The 12515-nt window shown below is 35.0% G+C and overlaps 1 long non-coding RNA gene across 1 annotated transcript in view; it reads left to right on the top strand.

Moving 5' to 3' along the window:
- Positions 1–12201, top strand: part of LOC141520156 (uncharacterized) — a 163864-nt gene extending 151663 nt beyond the window's left edge. The window contains exons 3-4 of the long non-coding RNA XR_012477553.1: positions 2987–3099; positions 11644–12201. This is a non-coding gene — a long non-coding RNA (uncharacterized LOC141520156). The remainder of the gene's footprint in view (positions 1–2986; positions 3100–11643) is intronic.
- The last annotated feature ends 314 nt before the right edge of the window (positions 12202–12515 follow it).

Here is a 12515-nt window from a genome sequence, read left to right as displayed (position 1 = left end):
CCATCCACCCCTCATTTTCCCTTATTTTTAGCTTAGTAATCATTTCCTTTTGGTGCAAAACAAATCTCTTTGTTGGATTTCTCAACCTTTTAAAAGGAAGAAGTTGTCATCAAGAGAAGTTCTTGTTGTAAATCCTTAATTCTTGAACTTAGATCCTCCTGACTCCAGGGCTGGTATTCTCTCCCCTGTATCACCTAGTTGCCCTTTAAAAGGACCAATGACACCACATGAGTGTTACAAAATTATTAGTGATTCTGCTTTGGGTGGATGTGGGGAAGTGAAGAGAGAGAGAGAGAGAGAGAGAGAGAGAGAGAGAGAGAGACCGATTCTCCAGACACACCCACATATTTCCAATGTAAAAAAATTCAGTTGGTGTCCTATGGTGAATGTCAAGATGTTGGCTGTGATTGTTTCTCTGAATGTAATAGCTAGTTTGAGAGTATTAAAGCCTTCCTTTGCCCTTCTCTTAATGTTTTATGATTGTGTCTCCTATGGGAAGAGAAAACTGTGATCAAAGAGTTCTTTGTAAGTTGATTATAGAAAACACTATCTCTGGGATCAGGACCATGCTCTTTGTGTAATTCCAGGAAGGACAGAGGTATTATTCTTTTCACAGATCCAAAATTAGTAATAGACTTTTTTTATAACTATAAGACCCACCAAATGTCAAGTGGACTTTTACACTGGGAGTCCTTCCAAGCATCTGAGGGTGAACTTTCTCCCAGTGTTATTTTTAACCACTTGTGCAGTATAGCTTTGCATATACCATCCAAGGACATCTAATTATGTGACTTTTGATTTTTTTCTTAAATCTTGAGTTTCTATATAAATGCCTCTAATCTCTCCATTTCAATTCAATCTCTCCAATTCAATTCATTGAAAAAATAGTTCTGATAAGTTTTCAAAACTGAAAAAATAGGAAATATTTGAAAAGAGTTTTAAGATTAGAACAATAAGTTATGTTTTTTCTACTGTTGTGTAATATTCTCTTCAATAGTATTTATTAAGAGCCTACTATGTGAAAGAAGACATTGTTCTAGGAGCTGGCTATAAAAAAGACAAATTAAAAGATTTTACTCAAAGGACTTACATTCCTTTAGGAGAGACAAATAAGTAAACATAAAAGGAAAGGGAAGATAATTTGAGGAAGGATAAGGGACTAAGGGGTTACCTAGGTGTCATAGTGGAAAAAGCATAAGTCCTGGAGTCAGGAAAATGAATCTTCCTGAGTTCAAATTTGACCTCAGATACTTGCTAAGTGACTCTGGGCAAATCACTTAATCCTATTTGCCCTAGTTTCCTTACTTGTAAAATGAGTTTAGGAGGAAATGGCAAACTGCTCCAGTTTCTTTGCCACAAAAATCCCAAATGGGATCATGGAGAGTCAGATAAGACTGAACAAAGAAGACTAATAGTTATGGTAGGAAAAGGTTAACCATAATATGTGATACTTTAAACAAAGTAGGGTTATCAAATGCAAGCGATGAAGAGGAAGTTCTGTGCATTGGAAAGACCAAACAAAGGTTGGAGAAGATGGAATGCCAAGTTCAGGGAAAACAAAGTTTAGCAGTTTTATTGGAAGGGCTAATATTGTATATAAATTAGGGAGTAATGTGGGAAAAAAGTAGGTTTGATCAGAACAGGAAAGAATTTTATAAGGAACTGAAGTGGAGGAGGAGAGAATTTTTTTTGAGTAGAAGCAAATCATTTAAATCATTCCACTTCACTTATATGTCAAGATTCTAAATCAAGATATATTTATAAGATGAGAACACATTTTGATTGTTAAGTAGACATGAACAATGACTAGATAGCTAGCCATTTCATTTAGGTAGGATGGGAAATCTGCTCTGATTGAGAGAATATCTTGATTCCATTTTGAGGAGGAACTAGTTTAGAACTAGGAGAGATCTCAGGTCTCACATTGAAGAGGAAAGAGAAAGCAGAACTGGAAAGAATTCCCATAAAATAGCACATGAGCAACTGATGAAAGGAGAGAGAAGAAACAGAACTGAGATATGTCAGATCAGAAAGAGTTCTTGAAAGGTAATTGACTCTACAGGCACTTCACAACAGGACGTTTGATTTGACACCAACAATTGTACACACCTCCTAAAATACTGAAGTAAATTTCAAGAAATCCCTAATTTCCTTTCTCATGTCTGCCTATTTATACATACTGTAAATACTATACCCCTTCTTTTCCCAAATATTTCTAGTAACTTGAATTTTACCTCTGACACAAAGAGCCCTGAGGTTAAAAAGAAATAAATTTTAATGTAAATTAAGACTGAAAGTCAAAGAACAACTTAAATGTTAGGAAAGTTTTAAACTAGTCTTGGAGCAATTGTGATGGTATTGCTAAATTTTTGATGCTTAAAATCAAAGAATTGGCCCTGATGGACTACTATAATTTAACTAGTCTTAAAGTGAGTTAATTAATATAATAGGCACCTTAAAGTTCAAGCTAAAGAGTTTGCACTTTATAGGGCTAGGCAAACACTGAAGATTCTTGAGAAATATAGTGCAGGTCAAATATGCTTTAGTAAGATTTATTTTGATAACTGGGTGGTAGAGTGATCAAAAATGAAAGAGACTGGAAATTGAAAGTCACAAAAGTCACAGAATTTTAAAGTTTGAAGCCTTAAAAATAATTTAATCATAACATACTTGCCAAAGGGGTTATTCAGACTTTGGTTGGAGATCTCCAAAAAAGGAAAAGCCATTAACTTCTGAAATAGCTTGCCTTGTTGTAGTGTTTTTTTAATTTAAAATAATTGATAGATTTAATTGGTTGGAATTTTCCTTGTCGAGTCTAAATTTGCCTCTTGATTTTTCCTATCAATTGATCTTGGTTTTGCCAACTGGGACCAAACAGAATAAATCTAATCTTTCTTCCAGGGCAACCCTTCAGATAACTGAAGCCAGCTTTCACTCCTCCTCACTCATATATAATTCTCCCTCTTCCATTTTCTTTTTTTCACAGACTAAAAATTCCCAGTTGCTTCAATTCTTCCTTTAATGAAATGGGCACAAGACCATTCAGCATCCAGTTTGCCTTCTTCTGAATAATCTACAAATTACTAATATCCTTCCAAAGTGAGTGTGCCCCCAAACTGAGCATACTACTACAACTGAATGCAGTTCATATTTCTGAAAGTTATGTCTTTTTTTAACATAGTCTGAGATTAGTGTTTTTGATATTTATTATACTTTTTTAGATACCACATCACATAACTGATAGACAATTAAGCTTGCCCCTCCCCATGTCTTTTTTTCAGACAAATTACTGTCTAACTATAACCCTTCCAATCTATATTTGTGAGGGTTTTTTTTGTTTTGCCTAAATATAAGACTTTACATTTATCCCTGTTGAATTCCAACAGCCCATTATTCTAGCCTGTCAGGAACATTTTGAACTTTGTCATTTAGTGGAGTAGGTATCCTTTCAAGATAATTTCATCTTAATATTTGATGTCATTACTTGAACTCATTAACAAAAATGTTAACTAGCTAAGGGAATAAAGTATCCCACTAAGGAAATTTTGCTAAGTTAACTTTGAAGCATTAATGACTTCTCTTTAAGAGAATATAATAAGGAGGTGTTGCAAGAGTTCCTGTGAATGATAATAAGGGCTTGAAACAAAGTGATAGTCTTGTGATTGGAATAGATTCAGAGGGATAAAAATGATATAAGTGTGGAAGTAGAATTAACAAGGCATGTTACCTGATTGATTGAATATGTTTAGTAAGGGAATGGAAAGAGTCATGGATGATGAAAAGGTTAGAAATTAGGATGATGGTGCCTCAACAAAAATAGGGTACTTTACTATCAAGTTACCCAAATTCCAAACCTTGAGATTCCATGATAAAATTACCTGCTTAAGGCTGTAGAATGGTCTTTTTGTAATCCTTACTAATCAAATTCTGTTCTTCCATTGATACCAATATATTACATTAAAGAAGTGACAAAGAGGTACACATTGATAAATTTTGAAATAATTCACTTGTCTTCATTAGTTACTAAGTAAAACCTAATATGGAAACTCAACATTTAAAAACTTATCTTGAGAGATGGATATTATTTGGGTTTTCACACTTGAAAAAAGCGAGGTTGCATCTATATTCATCAGGGAAATAGGTCTATAATTTTCTTTGTTTTAACTCTTCCTGGTTTAGGTAACAGTACCATATTGGTTTCATAGAAAGAGTTAGGCAAAGTTCCATCTTTCCCTGTTTTTCCAAAGAGTTTATATAGGATTGGAACCAATTGTTCCTTAAATGTTTGGTAGAATTCACTTGTGAATCCATCAGGCCCTGGAGATTTTTTTTAGGGAGTTCAACAATGGCTTGTTGAATTTCTTTTTCTGAGATAGGGTTGTTCAGGTATTTAATCTCTTCTTCATTTAACCTGGGCAACTTATATTTTTGTAAATATTCATCCATTTCACTTAGATTATCAAATTTATTGGCATAGAGTTGGGCAAAATAATTTCAAATTATTACTTTAATTTCCTCCTCATTGGTGGTGAGTTCACCTTTTTCATTTATAATACTAGCAATTTGGTTTCCTTCTTTCTTTTTTTAAATCAAATTGATGAGAGGTTTATCAATTTTATTGGTTTTTTCATAATACCAACTTTTGATTTTATTTATTAATTCGATAGTTTTTTTGCTTTCAATTTTATTAATTTCTCCTTTAATTTTTAAAATTTCTAATTTGGTATTTGATTGAGGATTTTTGATTTGTTCTTTCTCTAATTTTTTTAGTTGCATGTTCACTTCATTGATTTCCTCTTTCTACAATTTATTCATATAAGCATTTAGAGCTATAATACATCCCCTGAGAGTTGCTTTGAATGAATCCCATAGGTTTTGGTATGTTGTTTCATTATTATCATTATCTAGCATAAAATGGTTAATTCTTTCTATAATTTGTTTTTTGGTCCACTCATTTTTTAAGATGAGGTTAAAGTTTCCAATTTGCTCTGGGTCTATATCTCCTTGGCCCAGTATTGCATATGACTTTTATTGCATTGTGATCTGAGAAAGATGTATTCACTATTTCTGCCTTTCTGCAGTTGATCATTAGGTTTTTATGTCCTAGTACATTGTCAATTTTTATAGAAGTTACATGTACTGCAGAGGAAAAGGTATATTCCTTTCTAATCCCATTCAGTTTCCTCCATAAGTCTACCATATCCAATTTTTCTAACAATCTATTTACCTCCTTAACTTCTTTCTTGGTTATTTTATGATTCTATTTATCTAGATCTGAGAGTGGGAGGTTGAAGTCTCCCACTAGTAGAGTTTTGCTGTCTATGTCTTCCTGCAGTTCTTTCAGCTTCTCCTCTAAGAATTTGGATGCTGTCCCACTGGGTGCATATATATTCAGTATTGAAATAACTTTATTGTCTATGGTACCTTTTAGGAGTTTAGAGTTTCCTTCCTTATATCTTTTAACGCTATCTATTTTTGCTGCTGCTTTGTCTGAGATAAGGATTGCTACACCTGTTTTTTTTTTTTACTTCAGATGAAGCAAAGTATATTTTGCTCCAAACTTTTAACTTTATTATGTATGTATCTCTCTCTGCTTCAAATGAGTTTCTCATAAGCAGCATATTGTAGGATTCTAGTTTTTAATCCACTCTTCTATTTGCTTATGTTTTAAGGGAGAGTTCATCCCATTCACATTCAAAGTTATGATTACTAATTCTTTATTGCCCTCCATGCTATTTTCTCTTTGTTTGTATTTTTCCCCCTTTGCCCCCTTTATCCATATTCCCCAGTATTTTGTTTCTGAATACCACCCCCCTTCAGTGTTTGCCCTCCTATATCACACCCTCCCCTTTCTTTCCCCTTTCCCTTTTTCCCTCCCCTTCCTTTTGTTGGTTCCCCCTTTTTATCCCCCATTCCCCTTCCCTTTCCCCATCCCCCCTCCCCTTTTCCCCTTTGAAATACTTGAAAGGTTAGATATTGTATACGTTAACTGAGTATGTGTAGGTTGACTTTAAGCCAAGTCTGATGAGAAGAAGATTCAGGTGTTTCTAATCTGCTTCCTTCTTCCCCTCTATTACCACAGGTTTTTTGTACCTCTTAGTGTAATGAGATTTACCCCATTCAATCCCCTCCCTCCTCCTGTCTCTTTCCTGTCCCCCTTTTGAAGGAGATAGTGTTTTTTAGATCATTCTATCTGAGTCAGAGAAAATTCTGAGTGTCTGTCACTTGTAGTAAAGTATATTCTATCTAATAGAGTTAAGATTCTTGAGAGAGTTATTAGAGTCTTTCTCCCAATTGGGGTTAAAGCCAGTTATATCCCATTAGATAGCAGTCTCATGGATAGGTCATGAATGTCCATCATTTCTGGATAGGTATATTCTCTCTGTTAGAGTTACAATTCTCAAGATTAATGAGAATCTTTTTCCTCATGCTGGGATATAGCCAGTTTCAATTTACTGGATAGCAGTCTTTTTTCCTTTTACTGCCCCCCCCTTTTTTAATCTTATCATGTGCCTCTTGAACCTCCTGTTTGGTGTCCAAATTTTCTGTTTAGCTCTGGTCTTTTCATCAGGAATTTTTGGAATTCTTCCATTTCATTAAATGTTTATCTTTTTCCCTGGAAGAGAAGGCTCAGCTTTGCAGGATAGTAGATTCTTGACTGCATTCCAAGCTCCCTTGCTCTTTGAAATATCTTGGTCCAAGCCCTTTGATCCCTTGATGTTGATGCAGCCAGGTCCTTTGTGATCCTTACTGTGGCTCCTTGATATTTAAATTGCTTCTTTCTTGCTGCTTGCAGGATTTTCTCTTTAATCTTATAGTTCTGGAATTTGGCCACAACATTCCTTGGTGTTTTCATTTTAGGATCTTTTTCTGGAGGGGATAGATGCATTCTTTCAATAACTACTTTGCCCTCCTGTTCCATGATATCAGGGCAGTTTTCCATCACTAGATCCTGTAATATTAAGTCCAGGCTTTTTTTCTCTTCAATGTTTTCAGAAGTCCTATAATTTTCAGGTTTCCCCTCCTCAATCTATTCTCGAGGTCAGTGGTTTTGTTGATGAGGTATTTCACATTTGCTTCTATTTTTTCTATTTTTTGATTTTGTTTAACTGACTCTTGCTGTCTCATGGAGTCATTAGGTTCTGTAGACTCCATTATTTTTTGGGGGGAGGAGTTTTCTTCATTAACCTTTTCCAATTGGTCAAATCTACTTTTGAAAGAGCTTTTCATTTGACCAATTGAGGTTTTGAGAGAATTAATTTCTTTTTGCATTTGCTCATTTGAGGATCTGAGAGAATTATTCTCATTTTGCAAGGTATTAATTGTCTCCCCCAAATTTTCCAGTTGATTTTTAAACTCCTTTCTTATTTCTTCAAGGAAGTCTTTAAGTGCTGGAGACCAGATTGTATTCTCCTCACATGTTCCAGGTCTCTCTGGGTTGGGGTTTTTCCCTTCCAGGAATTTTTGTATGGATCCACCTTTTGCTAAGGGCTGGTTCAATTGGGCCTGGGATCTCTAAAGGCTTTACTGAGTGCAGTTTCTCTAGCTGGCCAGTAGGAGGAGCTGGTTGCCCTCTTTGGGGTGTCTGTGACCTTGGTTGTGTGGCCTTCTCCCTTTGCTTGAGGGAGGGAATTGGAGCTATTGAATTCTTTTGCCTTCAATCAATGGTGGGCTTTACCCTGGCCTGAGCTGGGCTGGTTCTTTTGCTCACACACCTGGGCCTGAGGCAGAAGTAATTTGCATTTGTTTGAGAAGAGGCCTCAGTGCAATGGAGGCGTGGGCTCAGAGTTTCTCAGACCTGAGGAGCCCAGGGATGGCGTCCACAGCTCTCCTGCACCAGACCTCTCCCCGCGGCCCCTTCCCCAAGCTTCAGGGGGACAGCCCCAACACCAGCGCCTCTGCTTCCCCGCGGACCCAAGCCCCCTTCATCCAGCCCCACCACTGGTCCAGCAAGTCCAGCTCTCGGGCTCTCAGACTCCTGGTTCTGATTCAGCTGTTGATCTGGCTGATCCCGGGATGATCTTCCCTTCGAGCTCAGACTCACCTGCTGGTACTCACAAGGCTGCTGCAGGAGACAAATTCTGAGCTAGATTTTCCTCTCCTGGCTTTTCTTTCTGGGTTTCCTGGTTCAGATTTCTTTTAAGAGGTTTGTTTTATGTGATAGATGGGGAAGAGATCAGGAGACTTTAGAACTATGCCTGTCTTCTCTCCGCCATCTTGGCCGGAAGTCTGAGTATTTTCTATATTGATAAAATAACAGACCTAGTCCCTAAAAAGAATATAGATATATGAGTGTATATGCAGGCACATATACATACAATAATATAAATTATAGACAGACATGTATACTATACATTATATTTTTATATACAAATAACAATAAAACTCTAGTTCAAAATGAGAACTTAGGCAATAAATGCCCAGGGGAGAAACAACTTGGAATGAAAATATGATTGCATTTTAAATGATCTGAAGAAATTCTTGACTCAGTTGAATGGAATTTTTCAATATTGGATTCTATCCAATGTAATGAATAAATACCATTTAAGTCCATAAATTGGAAAGGAATAGAGTTAAAGAATACTGATTTTCTAGCTCCATTTAATTATCACAAAACTAAGTTTGTTATGAGTCTATGGTTCTATAGAGCTAATTGTTTTGACAAGAAATTTTTTACTAGGACTTGTGCTTCAAACATTAACTGTTTGCTCTTGAGTCCATGGATTGGAGAAAGACCTTATTCTAATATTCTTTCAGAAAATATGGCAGATTCTAGGGAGAACTAAAGAGATCCTTTAGATTCTGAAACTGAATGTCAACTGAAAAGCTTTGCTTGATCACACTTCTTTGTTAAAGTTTGGGACATGGTCATAGTGTTGTGGGAGAGGAATAAGCACTATAGGAGCAATATCCAGGATCATTACTTCAAGCTCTGCCCTACTATCCCAGAATGATCATATTTGAAGGGCCTTTGCCCTATCCAACTTGTCACTGGTCCAATAGAACCACAAACCTTCCTCACAAATACCTATAATTGGGAATGATTCATTCCCCCAAAGTAAGCATGACATTTTAATCTCTCATCTCTCTCTTTCCTTTTTTTCCACTTAACTGGGCTATTCATATGGAGAAAAATAATACCAATAGAAGAAAGCCAGAGAACAGCACTAAGAAATAATGAGTTTGAAGGGGGGGGGAAATTAAAATTTTTAGGGGAATGGTTAGTATTTTATAATTAGTTCTGGATAAAAGTAGGGGCTAAAGAAGCAAGATAACTGACCTTGAGAATTGAAAGGAACCTCAGCAGCCATCTGTCCAAGCCATACATGAAAGGAATCTCCATAATGACCTACTCAGTTGAATTTTATTCAGCTTCTGCTTGAGAAGAGAAAGGATGAAATTAGAAATGAGTAACTAGTTTTGGGTTAAGGTATAATATGGAGGAAATTATAGGTTCTTTTCCAGGGATGAAGCAAGAAGACTATATATATTTTAATATTTTTGTATCTGATTAAGGAAACTTTGAAATGTAAATAGAGAAGGTATAAAACAGTCCACTTAGAACTACTAAGATAGCACTGAGAGTATTAGTTATGCTATAGGAAAGAGAATCAGAATGCAGAAGATAATAGCCAGCAAGATAAACAATAATTAAACTCATTGACTCAGAGGGCTATATAAAATTCATAATGTTGTAGTAATGTATTAAGTGAGGCAATAGTCATAATGCTGAGAGACAAATATAATCTTGAAGCTAACACAAAGACTTGGAAAGTGATTTATGTCTGAAATATGGCAATGTAAGTGTTTATCTTCTTCAAAGGAAATGATATCAAAGATGTGTTGGACTAGCACTGTATATCAAGAGGATAGCCTCTTCTGATGAAGAGAGGAACATGATAGAGAGTTTTGAAGTGAAAACTAAAGGAAAAAGAAACATATGTGTTTTTATGGTGGGACTATACTACAGTTCCCCCAACCAGAAGGAGAAAATGGATAAGTTCCAGAAATAGATTACAAAACTGACACCAAGATAGAATGTAGCAGTGAAGAGGACTTGAATTATGCAGACATTATACTATAAGATACTCTCTGCTAAAAACAGAATAGCTGAGAAATTCTTGCCATATTTTCTGATAATTTCATCCTTTTGAAAGGAGTGTAGATTAAATTTGTCAATGCTGTCATGTAGAAACCCATATGAAGTAGATTTGTAGAACCATCATTATCAAGATTAGTCTACTGTAGTCAAACAAATTGGTGGCATTTCATTATACCCTACATTTAAAGTTTTATGAAGGCTCCTAGCTAGCTAAGGATGCCTCCAGAGGAAATTACATATATATCTATATATCTATATATGTATACATATATAATATATATTTAGGATGATATATATATATATATATATATATACATATATATATATATATATTTAGGATGATAAGAGAAATTGAAACTCTTCTGTGGAACTGGAGATGGAGGAAGTGTGGAGTAAATAAGATTTAGGGAGAACATGGTAACTCTCATGAATTTTAAAGAATGTCATGTGGATTTGGTTTATTTTGCTTGCTGCAGAGGGAAGAATTGTGAGGAAGTTTCATAGGAATAGATTTTTGGATTCATGTAAGGAAAAGCTTGTTAAATGGTAAAGCTTTTCAAAATTGGAATGAATTTCTTTAAGAGGGAATGCGTTCCCTTTACATATAAGACTGAATGACTATTTCTAGGGTACATTGGAGAGGAAATATCTGGTCAGGAATGAATTGAGCAGTTTTTCAAATATTAGTTTTCATGATTAAAGGACTACCATCACAGTTTTGGTAGTGGTGGAGGATCCATCACTTTCTGTTGTACTATTCCTTTCTATAGACACTTTTTAAAAAGTTGAGTACATTTGTTACATGTATATGAAATGTAATTACATGTATATGATATGTAATCATATACATATACATGATATGTAATCAGATCATTCAACCAGAAACAGCAAAAAACTCATTCTTAATGGGTCCAGACAAACTGATCAGTGCAAACTTTGCAAAAAAAAAAATGATACAAATGGAAGCATATTATTTCAGGTTGCAAAAATTGTATGCTTAAGCTCTACTGAAAAATAAAGTTCAGGAGAACAAATTGATAATAATAGAAATAAGAAGAGTGTGCATCTATCCAGGGTGAATCAAAACCCTGAGTGCAGTTTTGGTCTGTTAAATGTTGTGGGGGTCTCTTAAATTATGATTGCCATGATTCATTTCATAGTGCTTAGTTTGTGGGTTCTATGTTCCTTTCTTTTGAAGGGAAAAAGCACAATGGATAGAGCATTGGGTCTGGAATCAAGAAGACCTGAGTTCAAATGTGATTTCAGACACCAGCTGTGCAAGCCTAGAATTTCACTTAGCCTGTTTGCCCCAATTTCCTCAACTGTAAAATTAGGATAAAAATAACACTTACTTGAAAAGTTGTAAAGAGGATCAAATGAGATGATATTTGTAAAAAGTGCTTAGTACAGTATCTGGCAAAATGTAGGTGCTGCAAAAATGTTTATTCACACACACAGGGAAATATGATTCAATATATATTGCTAGAAAATAAATACATGCAAATATACATTTACATTAAGACCTTTCTCTCCTTTTTTAGGATATTGGCATCACTGTAAAATTCTGAGGGGAAAATCCATTTAATACCTCCAAAAACCCTTTGATCTTCACATTACTGGTATCAACCAGACAGTTTATGAAGAAGAAATGCCTGGAAAGACAGACAACGTCCACATTAAATAGCTATTGTCTTTTATGTATATAGAATTTTAATTGCTTATTTCCTTTTTTTTCCCACCCCTGGAACTAGCCAAGAAATCATTCTGTTATTTTCCCAGTTAAGTAACATTGTTAAGTAACATTGAGTAAACTGGGAGATAGTCTTATCTCACACTCTTTTTCATTCTTCTCAATACTAACTCAAAGATGTCAAAATATGGAATTAGAGAAAGCAGATTATACCTTTTGTCCCATTAGGCATTCTCCTGAAATCCTCATAAAAGAGGGAGCATATCTAACCAAAGTCAGAGAAGAGATTTCTTTCCAAGACAAAAAGGAAATGATAAAAGATCTTCTTTGGTAAAAGATGTTAGACAGTATGGAATCTGTGCACATTTCTCATTATACACTCAATTCTTCAACTGACTTTAAAAAACAATATCCCCTAATTAATCTCTTTTGTATTAGTACTATGCATTAGCATTCATCCCCTCTCTCTTATCCAGTGTAGATGCTGGGTTGGCAAATAGTACATTATTTGGAGTTATATTTGCCTCAAAAGTGTAGTGATTTAAGTGAGTTGGAGAAATTTATCATGTCTCCTCATTTTAAAATTCCTTGAATTGACTCAGAAAGTCCTTCTTTGAACTGGTCCAGTGAATGACCCTATCAAATATACCATGTTAAGTTTTACAAAATACTTTACTCACAATAACTCTATGAGTAAACAACAAATTTTATTAACATCATTTT

Source organism: Macrotis lagotis, chromosome 1 (genome assembly GCF_037893015.1).
Source record: "Macrotis lagotis isolate mMagLag1 chromosome 1, bilby.v1.9.chrom.fasta, whole genome shotgun sequence".
Lineage (NCBI taxonomy): Eukaryota > Metazoa > Chordata > Mammalia > Peramelemorphia > Peramelidae > Macrotis > Macrotis lagotis.
This window is presented reverse-complemented; position numbering and strand designations above follow the sequence as displayed.